The following is a 16749-nucleotide window of genomic DNA, read 5'->3' as shown; positions in this document are numbered from 1 at the left end:
ACTTCATGCTTGCGAACTGAATTGTCTTAAGTCTAAACAGTACACCACAGGACTCTCGACATGATTCCCTTTAACTGATTTCATCGATAACGTTTTAAGCGCTGCTTTGATTATAAACAAATCAGCAAATTTCGCCCTTGTGTCGCCAATCTGCTTGTGAAATTTTCTCTGTATTAAAATAAATACAAATGCAATGACTCCCCCTCGCGGTTTCGCGATAAAACAAACAGTTGGAGTTGTTGTACGGAGCCGCCATAGTACGACAGCAATGTGGGCCTCTTGGCGCTGTAATATACGAACTGTCCCTGATCAGGACGGTTACAATACTCAGTTCGAAATATTCACTTGTTTTATTGACGGTGGAGAGAATCATTTGGGAAGTCAGAGCTCATATAATCCGTTCCTGAAATTGAGCGAAGTATGTAGACAGGAGCGTTCCTGGAAGCTTGTCTGTACCAGTAGAGGTAGGAGGTGTCACTGATTTTCTTTAAGCTGCAGGATAATTTCACATCATTTCCATCTTCAACTGTTGTATCGCCTTTCTGTTGTTTCACCGTGTTTTGCAGACTGTTTCCTGTGATTCAAAAGAAAAGATAGTGGAACAGCAAGTTTGTCTTATGTGGAGCTCTGCAGTGTATTGGTGACAATATTCGCATCACAAGCAAGAGGATCTATACCAGGGTAGGACGAAAGCTTTCGAAATTATCCTTGCTCCATACGCCTCTGTTTATCAAGCAGAAAATCGGAACACGTTTGTTAGTCGATTGCAGTTTATCTTTTCCAGGGGTAATTAGCCCTTCAATTTTAATTTAATAAAGAAAGGTAATAATTTGGTTACTCAATCCATGAACATTCGGTCAAAACTGTTGTCCGCAATCGGCTCGAATATATGAAAAGGCACAATGTCTAATCAAACGATTATTAATGTTGTAATGTTGTAAAAGGTATAATAAGATATTAAAAAAAGAAAATATACAAAAGACACTAACGGCAAAGTAAGCTGAGAGTGATTGAGAGCACAGCACATGTCTCCCACATGAGCATCCTGATCCCGTGTCTGACATTAACTCCCCAATGTGGACTGATGGGGCTTTTGGGCTCAGTAGCCAAACAGTTAATCCCCGCCCACAAGGAGCCCCGCCCACACAGCCACTGCCACGCCCACGGAGCTACGTCACTCATTCACTGCCCCGCCCGCACTGAGCCACGCCCACACAGCCACTGCCACGCATACAGATCTACGTCACTCAGTCACTGCCCCGCCCGAACTGAGCCCCGCCCACGAAGCCTCTGCCAAGTCCACAGAGCTACGTCACTCAGTCACTGCCCCGCCCGCACTGAGCCGCATCGCCCAATCACTGCCGTTACATCGCAGCACCCCGCCCACACAGCGCCCCGCCTCCTCCACTCCCCCCACACAAACACACACAGTGCCACACAATCAAGTCACTCAATCCACAACAATGTGTGGGCCACTCTTTTACACAGTTGGCTACCAAGTTTGTCTCCCCCCCATTACAATCTAACGACCCATCCAACCCCTCCCCCCCTTCCCCCCACACCCCACAATCTCCCACACACACAGTGCCACAAAATAAGGCAACTGAAACCAACACATTTTGTACGACACTGCTGTATCCAATTGGCATCAAACAATACAGTAACTCCACTTTTCAGCGTATTCTGTGATGTACTTTAAAACGTCTCAACGACGTAATATGGCATTATATCAAATCAACGTTTGTTCATTATTATCGTTATTATTACTGTGTTGTGGGTTTATTCTAATTGGAGCAGAGAAGGTTACGAGAAGAGCTAGTAGAGCTCTTCAAAATCGTGAGGGGATTTCATAGGTTAGAAATAGAAAAAACTGTTTCCACTGGTGGGTGTGTCAATGACTGGAGGTCACAGAATCAAAATACTATCTAAAAGAAGCAGAGAGGATGTGAGAAGAATTGTTTTCACGCAGCGAGTTGTTCGAATCTGGAAGGCATGGCCTGAAAGGGCGGTCGAGGCCAATTCGATAACTAATTTTAAAAACGCGGTGGACGGGTATTTGTGGAGGACGCGTTTGCAGGGTTATGGGGAAAGGGTTGGGGAATCGGATTAACATTACATTGCTGTATTCAAAGAGTCGGCAGAAACTCGATGGGCCGAATGGCTTCTTTTTGTGCCTTACGGTTGTGTGATTCTGTGATTTTGGTCACCCTCCTCTTTATCCTCTCGACTCACCCAACATCCTTTTGGTAATGCATCGAACGGAACTGGGCATAGTACTCTAATAATAATAATAATAATAATAATCCTTGCATTTGATATAGCGCTTTTCACGTCGGGAGGACGTCCCAAAGCGCTTCACAGAACATACTGCAAAGTGAATTGACTGTATATTTGTGGGCGAACGCGGCAGCCAATTGCGCACAGCAATGTCCCACAAACAGTCGTAGATTGAAAATGACCAATTTATTATTGTTTTTGTTTTTGGAGGGATTATTATTAGGCATGTGGAGTAAGGAAACTTGCCCAAGGTTTCGCCCTGACCTGCCTAGAATTGAACTCAGGTCTCTCACTTGCAAAGCGAGTGCTCTAACCACTGAGCTACAGGACTCTAAGTATTGTCTCACCAATAATTTGTGGAGTGGCGTGATCACCCGACTGTTGCGGCTTGGTATTGATCTTTTGATACATCCCAAAATCTGGTTAGTTTTTCTCATTGCCACAGAGCATTGTTGCATGAGATTCAGTTTATTGTCAGACAGAAACCCCAGCTCCATTTTCTTCTCCATACATGTTATTTTCCTTGCGTTCAGTAATCGCTATTTTGTTCCCTATGAAGTTCTTTACATTTCTCCACACTGAGTTTCATCTGCCACCGTACTGGCCAATTCCAAATCTTTTTCAAAATCCTACGAATCCTCCTCACCTATCTTGTTCAGATTTGCAACCTACTACATTCATTAGGTAATTGTCACATGTAAACGTAGCCACTGTGCTCGTGACTCCTAGTTCCAGATATTTCAAATACTAAACAACGGAGGTCGAAAAGCAAATCCTTGCTGAACTCCCCAAGTAATATTTTCCCAGTCTGATGACATTCTTCGTTTTACCATCCTCTGGTCTCTTGCGGTCAAACAATTGGATATTCATTATAATGTATGCGAAACACAGAGAGAGTGACATACACACAGACAAAGAGAGACATGCATGCAGACAAAGGAAGGGAGAAGCAGACGCGAGTGGGAGAGAGAGGGATCCAGCACTTGATTGGATTGTCCCAAATTGGGGCTTGAACACACAAAGTGCCGATTCGAGAGGTGAGAATGCTGCAACTAATCCAAGCTGACATCCTAATGTTTAGCAGCTGAAAACTCAATTGATACCACAATCTATTGAATGTAGGGAATTCATATTGAAATTATTTCGCACACAAAATAAACAGTCAATTTACTTTACAATATATTTGCGAAGCGTTTCTAGAAGTCTTGAAGACCTGATAAATTGCTTTATCAAAGTCAAGGATCATAATTATTTCTATGTGGTTATTATTCTGAAACATTTCCTCATAGCTACATAATCTGCAACAGTGCCTTCACTGGAGTCCCAAAGCCTTGTTTCTTGCCTTGCTGTACCCAATACACTCCAGAATTAGTTCAAGGAGAGTGCGAGTCTCCAGGGAGAGAGTGTGCCTTCAATTTCAGACACTGTGTGGTTTACATTATTATTATTATTATTATTACATATAATAATTTGTAAATGGCTACATAAGTTGACCACTGTTTCTGGTTTGGATGTTTTAATAATAGCAAGTTGGCTTCTCGATGTCGAAACCGTGGCGATAGTTTTCCGCATGGATGCCATAACAAGTCGCTAAAAATAATTAATTTACGTAATTTGCACCGCTCAGGGAGAGTACATGTTATCCACATGGCTGAATCTCGTTTGTCATCATGTAATAAATCTTCTGAGTCAAGCGTTCACGTTGGTATAAATCAGGCTGTGTTTTTCGCTATGCAATCTCATACAGTTATTCTGTTCTCTTGTCTGTACCGAGAGGAGGTACCATCGGTTCTCTGAGAAGATGACAATTGCGCTAACACACAGGATACAAAACATTTACTATCCGGTTCTCGCTGCCTTTGGAGTTCCTGGCAAGTTGTTTAACTTAATCGTTAGTTAGACTAGTTTGCAGTAAAGTTTGCAGCCTGACTCAGTTGGTAGCACTTTCTCCTCTGAATCAGAAAGATGTGGTTTGCAGACTCCGACCCATTGATCTTTGCTGGAGGAGCCGCGATTTGTATACGTAGTTAACAAGTAAAGTCCTATTTGACCCTTCAGATATTAAAGATCCGGTGACACAATTAAAAAAAAGGGGAGATTTGTTTGGGGGTTGATGGGCAACACCAACTGGCAAAAAACGCTTCGCGGTATGCTTGGTAATTTACTTTATATCTGTTTGTCTGCTTTTAATTGCCGCGAATGCCAACAAATAGGCTTTTCAGTAAACTCAAATGCTTTGGGATGTTTGGACGCCGAAAGGTGGCGATGCATCAAATGTTAGTCAGTCTGTACCGTACTATTAATATATATATATTAATGGATTCCTATCGCTCGGTGGTAAGAGCAATAACATCGCAAGCGAGAGACCAGGGTTCAATTCCCGGGAGTGCGAAATGTTGCGAAATGGAGATAGTAATCCGTACAAAAAATCCAAGTGAGTCTGTGAGACATTTTTGTTTGGAATTGGCTGCCGCGATTCATCCACAAACGTACAGTCAATTCACTTTACAAAAATAATAATATTCCTCATATTTGATATTGCACTTTGTATGTATTCCATACAACGCAAAGTGCTGCAGAGAATATAGTGCACAGAGAATTGTCTTTACACCGATAGATTAAACTCGGCAGCCATTTGCGCATTGCAGTATACCACAAACAACCATGGATTTGGCGGCCAGATGTTTATTTTAATGATTATTATCCTAGGAAATGTGAACTACCAATTGACTAACAACCGGGTGTCTGCTTACTGCTCGGTAAATGGATATATCAAGTGAAGCATTTTGATATGTCTATAACAAGTGAAAAGTGTCATATCAAATGCAAGTAAAATTACTATCATGATTATATATTACACAGAGGGAAAAATCGCAACTGGTTTTATTATTTTAAACTGTGGGTTTAGCCAATGATTATCCATACGTTTGACTCATTTATTAGTGTTCTTACCTCTCAGTTATAAGTTTGCGGATTGAAGACCACAACACAACATTGAGCTGAGGGTCCGAACCGTGATAGTCGATGCTTTTGGCCTGTGTTGTTTCCTGGCAATTTACCCACAATTTTAAATTGTAAAACTCTGTGCGTTTGGCTGCCGCATTTCGCCCACAAAATATACAGTTAATTCACTTTCAGGTTATTTTGTGAACCTATTTTAGACCTCACAACGAAACGTTAAAGCGTTGCATCGAACGCAAGCATTTCTATTAATTATTATTAATAATTTTATTATTAATGAGGGCCGGATGACTGCCACATAAGCAACAGTTTATGATTGTCTTTAAGAAACATAACCTGTAAGAATTATATAGAAATCATATGTTTAGAATTGTGTACCTTTATTTGATACACAATTCAACCTTTAGATAGGCAGTAAAAAATAATCCAAATTGTCAAACAATAATACCTACAGCGATGAGAAATTTGTCTCTCTGTGTGTCTCCCTGTCTTTTACTCTCTCTTTCTCTGTCCCTTTCTCTCTCACTCTCTCTATCTCTCTCTCTGTCTGTGTGTATGTCTGTACCTTTCCTTGACTGCATGTAGTTTTGTATCCCACACTATATAAATATGTGTGTCTCTCTCTACCTATGTAGGTCTGTCTATGAGGATCTCTCCATCTCTCTGTCTGTTTGTGTGATATTTTCTATGTATCTCGCCCTGTCAGTTGATATCTCTGTATCTGAATCCATCTCTGTATATCTGTTTAACACTCTGTCAGTCCGTGCTTGTCGCTATCGCTGTGATTCTCTGATTTCTCTGTCACTGCATTGCTCAGTAATTATGTATGACTTCGTGTGTATTTCTCTCGTGCTGTCTGCTGTGCCTCTCTCTGTCTCTGTGCGTATATTTTTCTGTCTGTGTCTCTGTTTCTCTACCTGGGTGTGTATCTCTCTCTGTGTCTGGGTGTTTATCGCTGCGTGCGTTTGTGTTTCTCTCTCTCTCTCTCTTTGAATCTCTCTCTCACGCTGTCCATGAGTGTGTTTCTCTCTCCACTGGTCTCTCTCTCTCATTCTTTCTGATTGCGATGATTCCTTTTTGCGCATTGTTTTTGCGTCTCTCTGTGTCTGTCTGTGTCAGGGAATCGCTCTTCTGTTATCCTTTTAAAAATGATTGACAATTTCTGCTGAAGTTGGTATTCTGTTTTTACGTCCGGGACAGACCACAAACACACAGCGAAACAGCGTTCGAGGGCACAAGCAACATTTATGTGTTTCCGATCGAGAAACACAACCCGTAGGAGTATAGAAACCCTGCATTAAAACTGTATCATTTTAATGCAGTTTCACTCCATTTCAGTTACGATACAGACTCTAAACGGGCAATGTAAAAATCATACAAATTTTAAAATAATGATAGAATCCCTGACAAGATATCTCTCTTTGCTTCTGTTCTAACAGCTTCTACCATTGTCTGTCTCTAACTTGCGCGTTATCTCTGTACGAGTTCGTATCAAGTGCTCCACGTCGCTTGAAGGGCTCTATATAAATCCAAGTGATTGTTGTATCTATCTCTCTCTGTCTGTTTGTCTCTGTATTTTTCTGTCTGCGTGTATCGATATCTGTCTCTCTCTTTCCCTGTTTTGGTACCTTTGCATGTCACGCATTTGCGAGTCAGGTTTTGTGCGATCACACATCGAATCCATAAGGTTAGCTTTTGAGGTGGAAGAGAAAGTCGACTGTTCTTCATTCAGAGAGTCACTGCTTTCGATTTCTTGATACTTTATTGATTGAAGCGACTTGTTAAGTAAATGCAAGTGGTTGTATTGTTGTGATGGGCATTTCTCTGTCTCTCTCTCTCTCTCTAGCAAATCTGGTATCGATTGTAATCCTGTCTGGAGGGCGGTGTGGACTCTCCAAATGTATCTCTCGCTATCTGGTGGCCATGTCCACAGCAGATCTGTTCGTGATTATCACATCAGTGGTTTTCTATCGAATAATTCTTCCTCATTTCCCATATTCATTCGTGTCCATCACACCTATTTGTGCGCTCCTTATGATACTGGCTGCTTCTACAACGTCAATCTCTGTCTGGTTAACTGTGGCTTTCACCTTTGATCGACATGTGGCTATTTGTTGCCAAAATCTGAAAACAAAATATTGCTCAGGAAAAACTTCTGGTGCAGTGATAGCAATATTGAGTGTGCTTTGCGTCCTGATAAACGTTCCCTGGGGTTTTATATTTAAACCACGGTACATAGTTAATGATATACCGTGGGGTTGGGATCCTAAAACGAGTTATTTCGCTTCACTCGCATGGAAAGCGTTTGACACGCTTAATTTTATTTTAACACCAATTCTCCCATTCCTCATTATTTTGCTGCTCAATGCACTGACGGTCAGACACATACTGATGGCCGGTCGAGCCCGCAAAAGATTGCGGGGAAGGAGTAATGGGGATAGGAATAGAAGAGCGAGTGACATTGATCCGGAGATGAGGAACAGAAGGAAATCCATTGTTTTGCTCTTCGCGGTTTCAAACAGTTTTATATTATTATGGATGACGTATGTTTTATTTTACATATATTGGAGGTTTTCAAAAAGTTATTTCCACAAAGGCCCTTTGGATCCTTTTTATATTATCTGGCAAACTGGTTACATGCTGCAGCTTTTGAGGTCCTGTACAAACACGTGTATTTACGCGGTTTCCCAGACGAAATTTAGGGAGGAACTGAAAAAATTGGTGAAGTTTCCAATAATATAATATAATAATAATAATAATAATCCTTGCATTTGATATAGCGCTTTTCACGTCGGGAGGACGTCCCAAAGCGCTTCACAGAACACACTGTAAAGTGAATTGACTGTATATTTGTGGGCGAACGCGTCAGCCAATTGCGCACAGCAATGTCCCACAAACAGTCGTAGATTGAAAATGACCAATTTAATTATTGTTTTTTTTTTTTTGGAGGGATTATTATTAGGCGTGTGGAGTAAGGAAACTTGCCCAAGGTTTCGCCCTGACCTGCCTGGAAATGAACTCAGGTCTCTCACTTGCAAAGCGTGTGCTCTAACCACTGAGCTACAGGACTCCACAAATAAATCTATTTGTTAAATTATATAATTAACAAATGTTGCCGGCGACTCTAATACAATGTTTATTTCAATAGAAATCGAGAAATGCTGCACTCTGCGACCGATTTCCCAGGTTAGCTTTGGAGATTACAGGATATGCCAGAAACCCTATTTCACAGTCGACATGAACCAAACAGCAATGGTATACGCGCAAGTTATCGTCAAGGATAGAACACAAAGCAAAACGGGACACAATGAATACCCAAAAGTAAAGTGCTGTTGAATGGAAATCAATCAGGAAAAAAAGATTGGTTGAGGTAAGAGAGGTCGGGAGAGACAAGGGAGCAAAGGGTCGGGTATGTTAAGGAAAACAGCTATTGCAAAGCAACGGACTATCTAATGGCACGATACATAAGTAACAGATGGACATCTTAAGAGCAGGTATAAAAGAGCAAGTGCATCCTCAGGCCTTGCTTAGTTTAAACTACAATTGCATTTTAAGCTGCGTAGTTTTCACGTGCAGATCAGAGCCAACAAAAGCAAGAGACGTGATCAGACGAATTACACATTTGCTCTCGAGTAGGAACGGCTCATCGTTTTTCCTGTAACCTATCGTTGTAACTTGCTTAAACTGCAAGAATTATATTTTTTACGTGTTAATTGATGTGATGTCGAATTAAACGATTGATTGCTCACTTGTCATTACTCTTCGGTAGTTTGAATATCTTACAAAACAGATTAAATATTCCCATCAAACTGACCACCAAAACGCACAGTTCACGGAAAGAAACACAGTAAAACTCCAGTTCAGTGCCCTTCGACACTCCCGAATCAAGGTTGCAGACAGACTGAAGCTCCTCCCTGTCGAACCTGTGGAGTCCTGCAGCTCAGTGGTTAGAGCACTCGCTTTGCTAGCGAGAGACCTGAGTTCAATTCCAGGCAGAGGGCGAAACCTTGGGCAAGTTTCCTTACTCCACACAGAGCCTAATAAGAATCCCTCCAAAACCAAAAACAATAATAAATTGGTCATTTTGAATCTACGACTGTTTGTGGGACACTGCTGTGCGCACTTGGCTGCCGTGTTCGCCCACAAATATATAGTCAATTCACTTTACAGTGTGTTCTGTCAAGCGCTTTGGGATGTCCTCCCGACGTGAAAAGCGCTATATCAAATGCAAGGATTATTTAGTCCAGCTGTAGTCGCTATAGATAGGATTAAACGGACACTCACAAACAGAGTTAGCTCAGAAATATAGTTTATTTAATACTCTAGCAAGGAAAGGGAAAGCGTGTGGCAATAGAATAGCACGTGTCTCAGAACAGGCGGTACACTCCCTCTACCAATGGGGCAGTCCCATCAGTATATAATTATGATTATTTGCGAACACCTCATGTCTCAAAATAATTCTTGCTGTTGATTGACAAGCAATGTTCAGTCAACACAAGTTCGGTTATACATTTACAGAAAGGACAGGACAAGGACACTGGTTCTGCTCCAATTTATCTACGTTGTTGCGTAAAAAACAACTTTAGCATTATCATAGTCTAGACACTCTGTATTTTACGTATATTAGTCTTCTTACATTCCCACAGTAACCATGGTGTTAGTGGTGAGCTGGTCAACATGCGGCCAGTGCTGAGCTGGTCACCATGGCGTGAGTGCTGAGCTGGTCACCATGGTGTTAGTGCTGAGCTGGTCACCATGGTGTTACTGGTGAGCTGGTCACCATGGTGTTCATAGTGAGCGGGTCGCCATGGTGCTAGTACTGAGTTGATCACCATGGTGTTAGTGTTGAGCTGGTCACCAGGGTGTTAATGCTGAGCTGGTCAACATAGTGACAGTGCTGAGCTGGTCACCATGTTGTTATTGCCTAGCTGGTCACCACAGTGTTTGTGCCGAGATCATCAACATGGTTTTAGTGCTGATCTAGTGATTATGGTGTCCGTGCTCAGCTGGTCACTATAACAAGGAGGAGCTTGGTGTGGGTGAGGATGGGGAGTGGCTGTGTATGTGTGACATTGGGGACGGGCTGGTTGTATGCTTGGACTGGGAGGGGCTGGGTATGTGTGAGTGGATGGGGAGGGGCTGGGAGCGGTTGTGAAAGGGAATGGGCTGTGTGTCTGGTGAGGATGGGTAATGGCAGTGTTTGAGTTTTGGTGAGGTGCTGTGTCTGTGTGTGTGCGTTGGGGAGTGACTGGCTGTGTGTGAGGATGGGGGAGGGCAAGGTGTGTGTAAGAATGTGGAGGTGCCAGGAGTGTGTGAGGATGGGGAGGTGCTGGGTGTGTGTGAGGATGGGGAAGGGCTGGATGTATGTCAGTAAGGCGAGGTGCTAGCAGTGTGTGACGTCCTCCCGACGTGAAAGGCGCTCAATAAATGTAATCTTGTTGTTATTGTTGTTGTTGTGAGGATGAGGAGGGACTGGGAGCAGTTGCTGAATGGGAGGTGTTGAGAGTGGTTCTAGGTAGGGAGGGTATTTTTTTGAGGATCGATGGGGTGGTGAGGCGATCGTGCGAGGATTGGGAGTGTCCAGGTCAGTGTGAAGATGGGAAGGGGCTCTTTGCTGCTGTGGATGGGGAGGGGCCGGATTTGAGTGACGAGGGATAGGGGTTAGATATGAGTGAGAATTTGGAGGGGCTGGGTTAGGATGAGGATGGGAAGGGCTGGGTGTGGGTTTGTGTGTGAATGGGGAGTGGCAACAACAATATGCAGCAACAAGTTACAAATGTGTAGCACCCTCCGCGTCGGAAAAACTTCCCAGTTGAACCCCTGCAGGGCCACTTTTTCCAGTTTCCTGGTCACTTACAGCTGTCAATAATAAAACACTGAATGGGGAGGGGGGATTTCAAAAAAACCCAAGATTTGCCAGATTGGAATGCCTAAAAATCCGGCAATAGAAGCAGTTAATTCCTTCCACTATTACAGTACAATACCACAACCCAGAAACTGGCCACGGTATTACAGCTCCAATAAAATTCAATTAATAAGTTATTACTTTTTCAACAAAAGTACGAACAATTTCGTTCGTTTTGGATCCTTCCCGTAAGACCGCGACTCTGAGCTATTTCTCGGTGTTGTTTTACATTTGAAAAATGCATTCTCATTCGCTTTTAATATGTTTATGTAAATAAGCAATTCCCCGCTAAATCCGATGTCATTAATTGCACGACTCTTTCACTCGTTCTGGTTATCATCACCCAATGCTAGAGAGTGGTCAGACAGAGAAACCAAACCAGTTCGTCTGCCTCTCTCCTGGTGGCTGTTGTGTATTTGAGGAATAAAATAATTTCCTGTGGTTTACACTGCGTTCATATTAAACATGAAAATTGCAGTGCCAATTTATTGCCACCAGGAGTTGATATTGCGCTGTGCCACATCAATTGCAACGTCACTGGTCCTCCTTGTGAGGATGTGAAAAGAACTTATTGGGGAGAGGGGGTGATGTGGGTGCGGGGGATGCATTTGTTGGGAAGTAGGGTAACTGACAACAAGGTGGGAATAGACGGTCTTTAGATGGGTCAAGTGAGGGGGCCAGTCGGTGGGACTGCACGGAGAGTTTTGCGATGGAGTGGCTGAAGGTTCACCCGTCAATGGTGGGGTAGGCGAGGCAGGGAGTGTGAAGCAGAAGGAGATCCCCAAACAGAGGGAGAGAGTAGGTTGGTAGAGAGTCAGGAGGTCTCTGAGGCAGGAAAAATAATAATATAATAATAATACTCTTATATTATTATATTATTATCATTGTCAGTGGGTGAGAATTAAATCATGCAAATTCTACTTCCAATTTCATCACTAAAAATATTCCTTGGATTTGATACGCGGACTTCTCATGTATTTGAAAATCTGCGCTTTGGGACGTTCTCCCGACATGAAAAGGCTCTGTAACTGTAATTTTGTTGTTGTTGTTGTTGAAAACATCTCAAACGCTTCACACCATGTCCTGTAAAATGAATTGACTGTGTATTTTTTGGGCGAAACGCGGCACCGAATAAAACGTGGAGAAAGTGCTCTAGATTATCGTTTGTGGACAGAGTCAGTGAGGGAGACTTAGAGAGAGTGATAGACGGAGATTGAGAGAGACAGACTCAGTGTGTGTGGGTGAGAGAGAGAGAGAGAGAGACAGAGACAGAGTTAGAGAGAGAGAGAGAGAGAGAGACTAATTCATCATAAGGGAGAGGGCGAGTGTTCACTTCTCGAACAGGGAGCAATGTTGGGACAGTTTTCTTCATCGAAACAAACGCCTATGTTGACATATCGGTCAATATATCGATTGGCGAGTGAATTTAGCACAAACAAATATACAGGGAGTGAGCAGTTAGTGAAGCCGTCACCGAGAATGTAATTATAACCTACAACGTTTACGGCGTTCGACAAATTTCGTAAACTTTTGCAGCCCTTTTGCTGATTTCTGGTTGCATTTCAAACAGAGATTTTGATTTGAGAGTGGAGGGTGAAGCGGAATTTCAATGCAACGTATGTTATTTTGAATATAATGTTTTCCCTCTCATGCAAGTGTGGTATGAGTCTCTCACCTTCTCTGTCTTTCTCTCAGTGTCTCTCAGTCTATCTCAGTCTCTTCGTTTCTCTCGCAGTCTTTCTCTCTGAGTCTCCCTGAGTCTCTCTCTGTATCGATGTCTCTCTCCCTCTCGCCTCCATCTCTATCTCCATCTATCTTCGTCTCTCTCCCTCCCTCTCCTACTCTCTCTCTCTCTCCCCCTCGTCGCCTCTCTCCCCCTTTCTCCCTCGCTCTCTACCTATCTCTCTCTCTCTCTGAGTCTCTCCCACTAAACAAGGTCCATACATGTTCTACTATATTTTCTCCCTCTGTCTCTCTCTTAGTCAATCTCTCAGTCTTTCCCACAAAACACAAAGTCACTACACTTTATGTTATATTTTTGCCCAATTTCTCCGTCTGTCTGTCTCTCCCAGGCTTTCTCTCGCTCACTTTGTGATTCATCTTCATTTATTTATGATCTTTTCAGGTGTTTTGGCTGAAAACGAGGTGTCACAGAGAACTCGGGCCTAGTCAGAGAATGCAAAAGCAAATGTATTTGTGGAGTGCACCACCACTGTGTCCAACTCTTTCTTTCAATGGTACAAACAGTATGGAAACGGCTCTATCCTATTTTTGCCTTTGCGAACAAGTGAGGTTAACGTGAAGGACAGCATAAGGGCTTCGACGGTTGTAAAAGATAAAAAGAATCAGTCTATCAATCCAAGGCGTGCGGGTGTCGGACACCGCCACTTACTTCTGTGCGGTGAGCACAGTGTTGCCTGTGTAAGAGAAATCTGTACAAAACATATTGGGGATATTGTAGCTCAATGGTTAAAGCACTCGTCTCACAGACGACAGGGCCTGGGTTCGATTCTCGGTAGGACAGAACGTTAGAGCAATTTGGTTACTGTTTTATCCCTCCAAACAAACAGTCACTACAATTGAAATTATTGCCTCTCAAGCGCTTTGAGACGTCTCAAATGCAAGTATTATTATGATATCTCTCAGTTTGGTTTGGATAATCATCAGCATGGTGGTTGGCTTCCAAATATGTCAGACACATATTTTAGAGAAAATAAACGTGAAAATATGAAGCGTTATTCATCAGAATCAATTGTACATTACAATCACTTGCAGTCATAAATTATGCGAGAAAACGAGTGTGGTGTACCCAAACGGCTCTAAACCAGAAACCAAGAGCGGAAAGGGGCGGGAAGTGAACTTTCAACTAACCGGGGCAGAGTCATCTGAGGAACTGATCCCCATTCGCTTTGAACCCTCTCAATGGCTCGTTTCACCTCGTTACCAAATTGACACTGTGCCCCCGGGGATGTGAAGCCAACACACATTAGGCCGTTGTCCAGTTGTCCGCACACATTCCGGGCCTTCCACGGAATACCTCTTCCTACATTCTTCTGACTGTCTCTACCTTAACAGTCTTTCACGTTCGAGACAGTGCCTTATCTCGTCACTGAGGCTTCTCAAAGCGATTCATACAATACATTCTCAAATCCAGTGACCGCTTAAAGATTGGGCGAAACTCGAGAACGAACCGTGCACCGCGGAGTATCTCGAAGGGTCGTGGATTGACTGACTATCTTTTTGAGGGATTATTCGTTCTGTAAAGCGATCCACCGATCGACTCGCAGTCGGGTTCCTGTTTACTCTTCGTTAAACAGACGCGTGGAATAAGGAAAACTGCCTACGGTTTTAAAGGCAATTATAGTTTCTTCATTAAAGCGCTGAAAGATTGGCTATGAAGCGCGAATACACTTTACTCTTCATCCTCCTGAAAGCTGCCGTGTTCCTATGGGGTGAGTATGTTTCACAGATGAACCCCACTTGCGCTTTCCGAGAAATTGTATTTAATTCGACCATAATTAACGAGTAAGTTTCATTAACTGATTTTCGTTCGTTTACCAGGAGTCAGTGGTCAAGAGGAAGTCTACCAGACGCCACTCTCTGTGACTGTTGGGGAGAAGGAAAACGTGCTTATCAATTGTTCCGCAAAAGGAACAACTCAAGCTTTACAGTGGTACAGACAGTATCCGAACCAGGCTCTGAAGCACTTGGTAACAGGAAAGACAGGAGAGCAGCAGAAGGAGAGGATCACAGCAACAATGAACTATAAAGAGAAGGGCAGTAATCTGAGCATCACAGGCACAGAGTTGACAGACGCCGCCACTTACTTGTGTGCAGTGGGGACACAGTGACACATTCACATAGAGAGGCCGTACATAAACCCCCAGTGATCAGTCAGCAATTCCCCTCTTGTTCATCACAATAACTGCTCAGCACTCACCGCACTAAGTTTACCTCAATTTCCTTGTTGATGACGGCCTGTTCGTGTCACGTATGCAGGGCTTTGGTGTCCTGTAATATTGTGGTTATAACACTCGCCTTGCAAACGAGAGGACCTGGGTTTCATTAACGATAATGAGAGCGCTACACCCGACCCAAGCTTCCTTTATTTACACTCTCGCCCCTGTTTATCGAACTATAAGTATGAAATTTTGGCAATACCCNAAAAATATATTTAATAACAATCATTAAAACATGTTTCACAACTAGATATTTGGGGCATTGCTGTGCACAATTGGCTGCGTAATTTATCCGCAAATCAGACTGTCAATTTACTTTACATTATCGAAACACAAAATACTGCAGATGCTGGAATCTGAAACAAAAACAGAGAGAGCTGGAGATACTCAACAGGTTAGACAGCATCTATTGAGAAAGTAAAGTGAGTCAACGCTTCCGGTCACCGACTCTTCGTCAGAACTGGGGTCTGTTGGATGGGAGAGATGTTTCTTAGGACAATTTAAGGACAAATCCTGTCTCCCACTCTCAACTTGTCCTTATATTATTTTACATTATATTCTTCGAGGCACTTTCGGCCGTCTAAAAGATGCGATAAGATGTTGTATCAAATGGAACGATTAACCCGATATTTCTCCGCTTGATCTGGAATTGAATAACCATAATCAAGATGATAGGTTTCCACATGTGACAGATTCCCAGTTAACGAAAATAAATGGTAAATTATGAAGTCTGATTCTGCGAACTACACAGAACAGTGCAATGACATGAAGCTGTAAATTAGGCCAGAAAACGCTTTGAACAGACAAACCAACCTGTGTTTTACCCAAACGGCTCGAACCCGGAAACAGAGACCGGAAAGGGGCGGGAAGGAAACTTTCAATTAACTGGGGCAGAGACATCTGGGAAACTGTTGAGTTCACGTGGATCCTCCCTTTTCGTTTTGAATCCTCTCAATGGCTCGTTACCAAATTGACAAAGTGCCCCCGGGGATGTGAAACCAACACACATGAGGCCATTCACGAGCCGTCTGCACACACTCAGCGGCCTCCATTGAATACCTCGTCCAACCTTCTTTTTGACTATCTATCTGATAATAATTCTTGCCATTTGATACAGCGCCTATCAAATCAACGAGACACCACAAATCGCTTGACAGATAATACTGCAATGTTAGTGACTGCGTATTTCATGGGCGAAACTCGAGTACGAATTGGACACAGCAGAGACCCTCAAACAGTCGTAGATTGAGTGACAATTTTTTTTCAGGGACAATTTCAACTGGAACGGTATCCGCAAATCAACTAACAAACAGGTTTCCTTCCTATTATTCGGTAGACAGAAGGGCTCGAAATAAGGAAACCTGCCTAAGGTTTAAAGGAAACTTGCATTTCTTCACTAAAGCGCTGAAAGATTGGCTATGAAGCGCCAGTACACTTTGCTCTTCATCCTCCTGAAAGCTGCCGTGTTCCTCTGGAGTGAGCATGTTTCACCGATAAACCCCGCTTGAGCTTTGTGTGTCATTGTATTTATTTCGACCGCAATTAACGAGTGAGTTTCATTAACAGATTTTCTTGTATTTACCAGGAGTCAGTGGTGAGGATACAGTTTCCCAGTCGCCAGTCTCTGTGACTGTTGGGGAGAAGGAA

Source organism: Callorhinchus milii, unplaced genomic scaffold (genome assembly GCF_018977255.1).
Source record: "Callorhinchus milii isolate IMCB2004 unplaced genomic scaffold, IMCB_Cmil_1.0 Scaffold80, whole genome shotgun sequence".
Classification (NCBI taxonomy): domain Eukaryota; kingdom Metazoa; phylum Chordata; class Chondrichthyes; order Chimaeriformes; family Callorhinchidae; genus Callorhinchus; species Callorhinchus milii.
This window is presented reverse-complemented; position numbering follows the sequence as displayed.